Below are 12064 nucleotides of genomic sequence, written 5' to 3'. Positions count from 1 at the left end.
TGTCCCACTGCTGGGCTAAGGCCTCCTCTTCCTTTTTGAGGAGAAGGTTGGAGCTTATTCCACCACGCTGCTCCAATGCGGGTTGGTGGAATACACATGTGACAGAACTTTAGTGAAATTAGACACATGCAGGTTTCCTCACGATGTTTTCCTTCACCGTCAAGCACGAGTTTTTTTTTTATATAGAATAGGAAGGTGGACGAGCATATGGGCCAACTGATGGTAAGTGGTCACCATACGCCCTTAGACACTGGCATTGTAAGAAATGTCAACCATCGCTTATAGCCAATGCGCCACCAACCTTGGGAACTAAGATTTTATGTCCCTTGTGCCTGTAATTACACTGGCTCACTCACCCTTCAAACCGGAACACAACAATATCAAGTATTGCTGTTTTGCGGTAGAATATCTGATGAGTGGGTGGTACCTACCCAGACGAGCTTGCACAAAGCCCTACCACCAGTGATGAATTATAAACATAAATTAAGCACATGAAAATTCAGTAGTGCTTGCCCGGGTTTGATTCCACGATCATCGGTTAAGAATCACGCGTTCTAACCACTAGGCCATCTCGGCTCACGTTTCAAGTAAATTTTACAAATTCAATTTTTTTTTTCAACTTCTTAAGTTCACATAATATTGAATATTAGGTCCTTACATATGAAATTAGCGTTTTGTCGTACTGACCACTTTGAACTTAAATATCTCCTCTTTGGTTAAAAATTCCAAATTCAAATTTATAAATTCATTTAGCTGGTACGTTTGAGTTTTGAAAACAGCCATTCATTTGTTTTTTCTCATTATTTTTTTCTTTGGCGTCGCTTATTACCGCACAATGGAAACCATGAAATATCGGTATATTTACGAGTACGAGTTCTACCGTGGCACCAGTGCTGCAGAAACAGCTCGAAGGATTAATGATGTGTACGGCGCTAGTGTCGCAAAAGAAAGCACGGTACGTTTTTGGTTTCAACGTTTCCGTTCTGGAAATTTCAACCTTCAGAACCAACCCCGTGAACGGCCGGAGACCAAAGTGGAAAATGAAGAATTAAAAGCTATTGTGGAAGCGGATCCATCACAAAGCACTTCAGAGATATCTGCAGGTTTCTGGGTAAGTGATAAAACTTGATGTATTAATCCACTTGAAGCAAATCGGGAAAGTAAAAAAACTTGACATCGTTTAAGGTACCTCATGAATGAGTGAATCGAACTTGCAAACACGCTTCGACGGCTGTGTTACTTTGCTCAACCGACACAATGATGAAGGGATATATTAGAAGGAATAATTAAAAGTGGATACTGTTCGATAATGAGAATCACTCGTCGCAATGACTGAACCCTGGAGACCCAGCCAAATCCTGCCCTAAACGAAAATTGGCTCAGAAAAAGTTACTTGTGCGTGTTTGGTGGACTAGCGCCGGTGTCGTTCACTACAGATTTCTAAAATCTGGCCAAACGATTACGGCAGATATCTATTGTCAGCAACTGCAAACCATGAAGGAAGAACTAGCTGCTAAACAACCGAGATTGGTCAATCGCTCTAGGCCACTGCTACTTCACGACAACGCAAGACCACACACTGCACAACAAACAACCACTAAGTTAGAAGAGTTACAAGTGGAATGTCTGCGACATCCACTGTACTCCCCGGACCTTGGTCTAACAGATTACCATTTTTTCCGGAATTTGGACAACTTCTTACACGGAAAAAATCATTTCCGATGCGGCAGTCCAAACCGCCTTCAAAGAGTTAACTACCTATGAGATGGCAAAAGTGCATAGATAACAACGGTGCATACTTTGATTAATCAAATATTTTACAAAAAAAAAATGACCTTATATTCCTCCCGTACAAAACGCCAATTTCATATGTAAGGACCTAATATTAAAAATCTACTACCGTTTCACTGCAGACCTGGAAGGAACCGGAACAATAATTTTGTTTCTGATTTTTTGTGTTTATGTTGTGTATAAATACATATGTCGTGTATTCAAATAGATTGCCATTTAAATGACCGCCATTGTCGTCCAATATGTTGATTTCATTAAATTAGTCTGAGACCTGAGAGCAAGAGACCAAGAGACCAAGGGGGTCGCTCGACAAACGATCATAGGCGCTACTGACAGATACACCATTATACTTTATATTTCAATCAGTGGGCTGCATAATACAATACCCGTCTTATATTTTCACAACTTGACGTCTGACAACCGAACAGTAACCACCTTCACCACCAATCACCTTGTGTGGTGTTGCTATTCTAATAAAATAAATGACGTCGTATACCCGCTTAAATTTATTATCTGTGACATATATATATATATATATATATTCCTATATAGGAACATATATTTTTATGCGATATAAGCGGCTCACGCGATGGGCAAATGAAGCGTTAGTAAATCATTGGATTTATGATAAATCTCAGAATACATATATGACGAACAGTATCCGTAAATACTTAATTTATTATATTTATATTGTAAAACTTACTGATTTTTGAAGTTAAACTTTTTTGGTCGTTTTAAGTCGTTTTAAGTTTAAAACGTTTTTATATGTAGATATTGTTTGAGTACGACGACTGAAATAAAAAGTGACACATGAACGTGTTTTAATTTTTATAATTTTTTTTCTTCTAAGTCTCCATGGATTGAAAGAAAAGAAATCAATATTACAAAGATTTTTATTTGTTTGTAGTTGTCATGTAGTAACCTGCATGTACTGAAAGTTGTAACACATAATGCCGCAGAAGGAACCACAACTGATGGAATTTGTTTCATATACCTGTCCTCAACATGTGACGCCTTTGCCCAGCAGTGGGATGCGTATGGACCATACGTCAATGTGCTTTTTTCTGTATGATATAGCTCTACTTAAAGAAAAGCCTATAGAAGTAAATAGTAAAAGCCAAAAAATGTCCCATTCCTGGGTTAAAGCCTTTTCTTTTGAGGAGAGGGCTTCCTCACGACGTTTTCCTTTACTAACTAATATCGATGAGATGGATTATAAATTTGAAAAATCAAGTTCTCTTTTAAAGTATAGGTACCTTAAGAAAATATATTATAAAAATGTCTTGTTATTCTTTCACGTCGAGATCGAGTCAGGGTAAAAGAAATTAAGAAGGACCGACAGACATGTTAACGGTTTTTATAACCAATTCTTAAATGAAACGACTACGGAACGTTGTCAAGTACACTTCAATTTAGTTAAACGTAAACCAGGCGCTTTGCAGAGCCGCAGAGTTATAAAACGGTAAAAAGAATTTGCGAGGAATGGTAGGGTAGGTTGTAGGGGGGAAGTAATTATCAACCTACATAGTCTGAAGTCTGGACTTGCACCACCTTTAGGTTATTTTCCTCCCTTGCCGTCTGACCGTCGCGCTCTGACTTTTCTTTCTATCATTTAGATAATGAATGGAACTAGTGGGGTTACATTGGTGCGTCACTGTTTATTCATTATTTTTTTTTTGTTTATTCTTATAACGATATTTCTTTTTACAATTAGATTAATAATATAACTACCAAGAGCAACGTACTACTTGCATAATATTTTCTTTAAAAATTGTAAACATTTCACAATGTCTATTTAAACATTAACGATATAAAATATTGTTAGATATTCCTAACTTTAACCAAAAGACATTATTTCTTTGTTATAAAAAATATAGAGAATAATCAAAATCAAAATATTTTTTATTAAAATAGATTTTAAAATGAATCGTCATGCGCTACCACCGGTTCGGGATGTGGATTCTATCGATAAGAACCGGCAAGAAACTCAGTAGGTACTCTTGTTTTATACAAAAATACAAATTTGTATCAATTACATACACTTAGTTCCTACACGAGATCCAGCGATTATTCAATCCACGCATTTGTGCCAGACAGATATTCAGTAACAGAGTATTAGGCTTTACTGATAAGATTAATTTTTATAACTAATTGAAGCCTGCTTTGTATTAATAACTTATAACAACCCACTTAGCTCAATATGAGCTATGTGGGTAGAACTCGTGGTCTTAACCGAAGGTCGCGGGTAAAATCTCGTACATCGTCAAATTCTAACACAATTGTGTTTACTGATCAACAGTGGAACAGCGTCGCTGTTCCACATTAAGCCCCAAACCTTCAAAAGGAAACGAGACCCTTGATCAGTAAGGGGAAATTTACTGGCTTTTCTACAAGTATTGTATTGCTACAAAGCCTTAAGTTTTCCACAGAATAAATAATATAAAACATTAGCTCTTGATTAAATCTACCTCACACGTTCCATCAATGAAATTGTGAGCTCTCGAGTAGAATTGACGAGACAGTCCAAAGGTACTTTTTATGAGCTTATGTAAATATAATTATGTATAGACAAACTCGGTATATATATTCTGATAAAACTGTGTAATGTATAATGACATAACGGGAAGAAACATCAAATAATAATTAAAGACAGATGTTATCTTAAGAAGTACTCTGATGTTAATGTACAAACACATTTTATCTTGTTCAGATTCGATCAAATACTCGAAGGGTGGGTGTTGCATAATGCAATACGTCTGACGTGCCTACCGCACCCTGTTACATTCAATTTGCGACAGCTGTTGATACAGGAAATGAAATTTCACCTGTCTCGGTGGTTGGAGATAAAATATGGCCGTGAATTTATTAATGCAAAAATAATTTTCTTGTAAAATCTGTGTCAGTATTATTAGATTACAGTTACATCTTCTCAAATGATGACGTAAGTCTTAATACATGTACTTCCACTTTCTGAAGCACTGGTTAAAGTCAGATTAATAAATTTGGCTTTCATTTGAACGCTCATTGGTCGGGTATTACGTCGGCTACGGCTACGGTATCGGCTGCCACAGACCACTGACCACAGATTAAAGGCAAATTAGTTAATTTTACTTTGATCAGCGTTTCAAAAACTGAAGCCTAGCGTTTAATAATCGTGAAGAATTTGTTTGAAATATAAAATAAAGAATGTCATTTTATGCAGGGTAAATAACCGTTAATTAAATGAAATAGTTAATTTGGTAAAGTTAGAACCTGAAAAGAATAACGAACACTTAATAGATTTTCATATAAAATTTGGATAAATAATGAATATTAATTTAGGTTAAAAAGTTAACCATTGACTTTCCTTTAGTTTTTCCTAATGTAGTCGTAGATTACATCCGGAGTTGGTATATTTTTTGTATACGTCGCATACGCGTTGTATTTTCGCATAATATGAACTGATTTCGAAGTATTATTTTTTTATTAAGATGTACCTCAAGGTCCCATTTAAAGTAAACAAAATTCATTGCACTAAAGCCATTAATGGATAATAATCTTGGGGATATATCACTTGTAGCATGTATATATTATATTTACAAGGTGGCTTTGTGCAAGCTCGTCTATATAGGTACCACCCACAAAACACATATTGTATCGCCCAGCAGTAACAGCTAGTATTTTTGTGTTCCGGTTTAAAGGATGACTGAGCCAGGTATGCAGGCATCTGCTTAGATTTTATTTTGACCATTGTTGAATAAAAGGATTATCTCAAATAAAACGTACTGTAGTTTTAATGAATCAAAACATTGAATTGAAAAGAATCGTCTATCTGTATAAAAAGTATTTTAATTTCTTTCAAAACTCTTAATTAAAATATTTGACTGCACATTGTTGTCAAGCACTCGCTATTGTAGTTATTATGCTTCGAACGCTGTTTTTTTCAGTCACCCATGCGTGTTTGTCGTTGAATATTATTCACCCCTACGCTGCTACTTGTAATATGACATCCTTGTTCGTTGTTGATAGGTATTTTTATATATATACATATGTGCGTGCCATTTTGTAAAGCGTTTATTATACAAGCTTTTGCTCGCCTTGCCGTTCGTTCGAACTGTATTTTTTAAGTATATTCAAAAATACTTAAATTTATTTGTCGTATTAAAATCCTTTAGGTGTTTTCGAATGCGTATGATAAAACATGAAATAAAATGATGAAAACTATAAAAATGACTTTTTGCGTAAGGTTTTATTAAATGTAATCTAACTTAATGTTTACATTTAATAAAAAAAGTTAAAAAATATCACTCTACATATACCGATAAATCCAGTGATCGTTATTGTAAAGGTTATTGAAGAAGTCTGTTATATAAGTTTCTTTATAAGCTATTTGGTTCATTTATTACATTCTATCATTATATATTATTATTATAAAATGATTGACAAAGTTATTTTTTTTGTGTTTACACATTGTTATAACGACATATACATATATATGTACGTCATGACTATTCTGGTCAATTATAAAAATTTGAAACATTATTAATGATATTATTTTCACTGTTTCTTTATTTATTTTCAACAAAACACAGAATTATTAAGAATAACACGATTCTCCTATAACAAAACTATAATTCTGATTATGTAACAAATATTCTTAATTAATGTTCAAGTAAGCTATGATAACGACCCTAGATTGATTAATCTTGTGTCCCACATCGGGCGCCAAATCTTTCCATTTATTTATTACATCGGTTAATCCAATTATTGTAGTAATAACTTCCCTTGGGCTCGATCAATGACTTACATTTCGGTCTGAGATAAGGGGTGATAAATTGCAAAAGAATTTATTATACCTTATATCTTAGTATTAATATTTTATATAAAACTTTAAGAAACAGTCACGGCTATGTATTACAGCAACAAAATTTAATTTAATTCAATATTAAACAATATATTTTAATGTTTTATTATTATAATGTTATTAAAAATTATAACGATTTCTTTATTCCAAACATTGTAATTGATTTTAATTTTCATGTATAAATATATTTATATTCAGACCATAAATTTAGTAAAAGCTATAAAAATGGCCTTTGTTATCAAATGTTTACTTAATCTGATCGCAAAGTTGTAAAACAACACTAAATAAACCTGGACACGCGCCGTGGTTATTGCCCCATTGGCAATATGAGTATCATTATTATGAACTAGTATACTATAAACAAAGTACTTACCGGTCTCTCAGCATCCCAGTTGCAGCTCGTTCAACGAATAGTGCTTTTAATTTTTTATTAAACTTTGAGTAGTGTTGAGATAATTTTAATTTATGTTTTCCATATAAATCCGTGTAGCTTTTTTCAAAATAATTTGTGTATAAGGTTGCATAATACGTCACAACACGTGCTCCTGTCGCTGAGTTTCGCAACGCACTGTTCCGGGCCGCTACGCAACTGCTTAGCGTACGCGAGAACATGGGTTTCGTTCAAAAATATTAACTACCGCTTAAGGTTATTCTGTTCTATATTTTTGGTAATAAGTAAGGTAATACTATCTACCAGAAATAAATTCTTGCTTGAATAATAACAATTTTAAGAATTGTAAAATATAGTACAGTACCAGACATAATGTATGTGCACTGGATGTATGGGTACTGTTACGTTTTTTAGGAAACGATAGAAATAATTTTATGGAAATATTTTTCGGTAGCGTGCTGTAGTCATGAAATCAATGCATCGAGTGCCTTTCATAAATGACAAGTACATAGTGTACTTGCCGCGGTCATTCAACTGTATAATATGGTAATATATCACAGACAATACAAAAATTATAAAATCTAACAAGCTTAAATTTTGCTAAAATACAAAATAATTCAAATGAAAAACAAATATATAATCAGGCACTAAATTGTGCGAACAGTTTGACTTTAAATGGTCCTAGCTATTATAATATATAAAATAAGGTTCATGTTTACCACTATATTTTCTTATTAGATAATATTCATAAATATGATGCTACAGCAATGCTCGCAATTTTTGAACGCAAATGGATCGATAGAACAGAAAGCGGGGAAAGCGCGGGAAGCCTACTATGATCGCCATCTTGGAAATGCGTTGTCATGGCAACGTTAACCGCAGTTAACTTCAGATGTCGCGTATTATGTTTTATGAAGAGTAAATTATTATTATTAGGATACTTATCAAATCATCATCGAAAATTCCTATTTAAGACTTGCAAGTTATTTATCACACAATTTTACTTTCTTGATGGTAAGACTTTGTTCAAGACCATCTGGGTAGGTTACCACCCACTCATCATATTCGGCCGTCAAATAGCAGTACTCGGTATTGTTGTGTTCCGGTTTGAAGAGTGAGTGAGCCAATGAAATTACAGGCATAAGGGACATAACAACTTAGTTCCCAAGGTTAGTGGCGCATTGGTGATGTAAGCGATGGTTAACATTTCTTACAATGCCAATGTCTATGGGCGTTGGTGTCCACATACCATAAGGTTGCACTTACTATATGCTCGTCCACCTTCCTATTCTATAAAAAAAAAACTCTCGGTAGGTACAAATACACGTGCCATAATTTCATCACAATGGTGAGATGAAGTGTAAACATAAATCGAGCGCTGTAGTATTTTTGTCTGTGTCTGTCTTGTAATATATTTGTATTTATAAATCTATATATAAGCATCTCCTCGAAAAAAGAGAGGAGGCCTTGGCCCAGCAGTAGGACATTAATAGACTGTTATTGTATATCTATATATACCAATTCTATGTTTCTTTATTAGATGTAGTATATCTTGTAAAACTTGTACACTTATACCTCTGCCCTAAGTTGCCTGGAAGAAATCGCTCTTTACCGATAGGGCCTTGTTTTTGTATCATTTATCATTTTATATGTTTACTGTAATTATCCTGTATCAAATACAAAATATTTTTTATTCAAATAAACTTTTACAAGTACTTATGAATCGCCAAGCGCTACCACTGTATTAATATTATTAAGCGCATGATTACTTGTTGGCGTTTGCCCGTGTTTATTGTCGCGACCTTCGGTTGGGTCCACGTGCCTTATCTACTGAATCTCGGCCTTTAAAAAAACATAGGAAACACAGTATTTAACACAATATTAATAAAGTTTCAGATCTTTTTTCATGTAAGTACTAATTGTGTTTTTAGTTGAAAATATTGATTTAATTTTAAGCATTGCGTTGGAATGAGCAGTTAATGTTGCCCCGAAAGTTTAAAAATAAATCTCTTTTTCCCTTTTCTTTCGTCTGCCTCCCTGTGGGTGTCACCCCCATTGATCTACTAGTACTGACCTACCGTTCTTAAGTTTGTTAGGAACAAGCTGCACACTCCGAGCCCGTCGCTATTAAAGTAAAGTATTGCCGTGCATTAGATATAAAACAGTTATAATGTCTTTACCGTGTATCGTATCATTTCCCAGAATCAAAATTTACTATATTAGTCCATAGTATAAGGTATCATCTATTATTCTATAGTAATAAACTCTCTCTGTCAGTACCACTTTCACGGCTACACAACTGAACTAATTGTGATGAAATTTGTTGTGAAACATGCTTCAACCCCAAAGATTGACATAGGCTTTTTAAAAGTAGTTCCTGCTGCGTACACCCAACACCATCCCCCATCCCTTACAATTGAGCGAAAACTAGTTTGATGTAAAATTCGTTGTATGAACGGTTTTTTTTTTAATAATCATATTAATTTCATCTAAATATATTTTATTCAAGTCGATAGGCTTTTCAGTCATATACCAAGTTTAACTCATATGCAAAGCTAGTACGTAATGTAGATTTTACTGTTACTTTGCTTTTAATAATATTATGCAAATCATTAGTAAATAAGGCTTAATAACCGGTTACTAATCAAGTATAGGTACATGCTTCACGCCGAAAAATTGCGTGACAATTAGCTATTATAATTTCATAAAATTAATTACGAAAATAAAATAACGTTAATTAAAGTTAGCAATGCGCTATTGAACCGTTTTCGAGGTCCTAAGTAAACGCTATGAGCTGGTCAGCAGTATAGTGGTAGTGAGGGTACGTGTCCGGGCGGTAAGTCTTATCAGGGCGGAAGCCTAGGCGCTGTTCATAATTGTTAGCCATTTTTTGAAACTTTACCTAATCTATACTGATGTACTTGTCTGAACAAGTACTTTAGAAGTCATTAGTAGCTACATACTCTTAATTGAATAATATTTAACAATACAATACGTCTTTTTCTTTAAATTTAAGGGGCGGACATTTTTTCGTGTTCAGTGCGCCAAATCATAAAATAAGCTACTGTCCATTCTCCATGTATTCAAAACGCGTAACCGTTGGTTCACTCGTGAATGTGCCGATGCTGTATCATCTAAGCAGGCGGCATATCGCAAGTGGATCAACGGCTGCATTAGCGGGGCATCTAACATTGACTCACTGAAAGCAAACTATAATAAAAATTCCAAGTCCTGTAGAAAGGCATACGAGAGCGGATGCACAGCGCATTGTACAGATTGGTCATGACCTTGTTTCGCATCCTAGGGGCTCCCGTAGCTTCTGGCGTCTGACCAAGTCTGTGCAAAACCTTATAACATCATGCACAAAATCCCGAGAGATACGATCAAAATTCCCTTTATCCTATCGTGTTAGCGCGCGGCGATATAGTCACACTGGTACTTAGTGCGTAATTACATCACGTGACGGTCTCCCCTGCGTGATTTACGAGTGGAGTACACTGGTGCCGGAAGCATTTCGAATGGAGATAAATATTTACAATCACTGTTTAAATAACATCTTTATATGTTTATTTTGTTTATGCTCATTAAAATAACATTAAAAGAAGAAGAAAAATCTAAGAATTGTATTAATAAGTCCCTACATCGTTGGCTACCTCTTTAGTTTCGGCGTAATCTATAAATGGACGAAACAAAGGCCGACTTTCTAATGACATTACGAAAATGGAAGTGTTTTCAATATAAAGCTGAGAATCCACAACAACAACATGGCATCTGAAATAATTATATTTAATCGAATTTTACTGTAATGTTACATATATTACTGTAATTTATATATGTATAATGAATACCATAGATTATTTTAGATGTAGATAAATGATGTCATGACAAATCAAAGTCAAAGTTGTTTCATTCCCCCATTAGAATAGGCTACACGAGTAATGAATCAGTACACAAAAGTAGCTGCATGATAAACTATTGGGATTTGCAAGGGGTCGCTCGACAACCGATGCTGGTGTTGAGCTCATTCAAAATATATTGGAGGATTTATATGATGTACGAATTCAACGTATTATATTTTGGCAGGGATAACCTTTCAACGAATATTATATAATAAAATAATGAATTAAAGAATCGGATCTCAGCAAGGCTGTGTAGACTGACGCACTATTTACATTTTTTTACCTGCAAAGCTGTAAAAAAACTACTGTTGCATAAATACAGCTGCTATACTTTATAATTATAGTTAAAATAAATAGTTGTACCTTTTCTTTTCTTTATGAAAACATTGTATTTACTTTTATGAATGAGTTGTATTATTTCACAGACAAATTCGTATTAATTTTTTTTACAGCTTTCGTGCAGTATAGCATGCATAGACAGTGGTTATATTCTTTAGAGCCTAGTCAGCGGGAAATAATCGGGCCATATTCGTCAGGTAAAATAAACTGGGTCACAGGGTTGAGGCGCCGTTAATTGTGACAGGACATACGTAGGTTATTTTTTTTATTTTGTACATTTCGAAACTACATTATATAATAGTACCTTCATACTTGAATAATATTAAGTTTCTTTCTGTTATTGCCTTTTTTAAGTAAATCCTTTTTGGCAAGTTAGTAAAACCATAACAATCATTATTTTTATTTTTCTTTGCCTGTTTGTCCACAAGTAATCATAAAAACGGGTAAAAATTAGCATTGTAAATAATTAGATTATGATAGTATTATACATAGCTGTTTTAGATAGATAAGAACAGGCACAGGCATCCCAAGGCACAGCTCAGTCTTTATTTTATTAAACTATTAATTTTTATATAATATGAATATTCTTAATACCTTCGGAATAGGATAAAAGAATTGTTTTTCTTTTTTAAGTTTTTTCTTTATTTTTTCGTGTGTAATACAAATTTTACACAGGTATGACCGCAAAGCACAGGTAGAAAACAAAAAAAAACTTAAATTATTGTCGCAGCCTAGATTGCCTTTCGGGGTGACGGGGTTATTAGTTTTACTTATTTTCGATCAGCATTAAATTTTTCTCTT

At 34.1% G+C, this 12064-nt stretch overlaps 1 protein-coding gene across 2 annotated transcripts in view; it reads right to left on the bottom strand.

Moving 5' to 3' along the window:
- The window catches only part of LOC126773707 (uncharacterized), a 29422-nt gene that overhangs the window by 16556 nt on the left and 802 nt on the right, over positions 1–12064 (bottom strand). Inside the window, exon 1 of one of the 2 annotated variants that reach the window (XM_050494790.1) lies at positions 7008–7182. The exons of the other annotated variant lie outside the window; for it this stretch is intronic. The gene's annotated coding sequence lies outside the window, so the exon portion shown is untranslated. Of the gene's footprint in view, positions 1–7007; positions 7183–12064 lie in introns of those variants that run through there. 2 annotated transcript variants of the gene reach the window in all.

The sequence above is a fragment of the Nymphalis io genome, chromosome 15, assembly GCF_905147045.1.
Source record: "Nymphalis io chromosome 15, ilAglIoxx1.1, whole genome shotgun sequence".
In the NCBI taxonomy this organism is placed as follows: Eukaryota; Metazoa; Arthropoda; class Insecta; order Lepidoptera; family Nymphalidae; genus Nymphalis; species Nymphalis io.
Note: the sequence above shows the minus strand (reverse complement) of the source record. Positions and strands in the feature narration are given on the sequence as shown.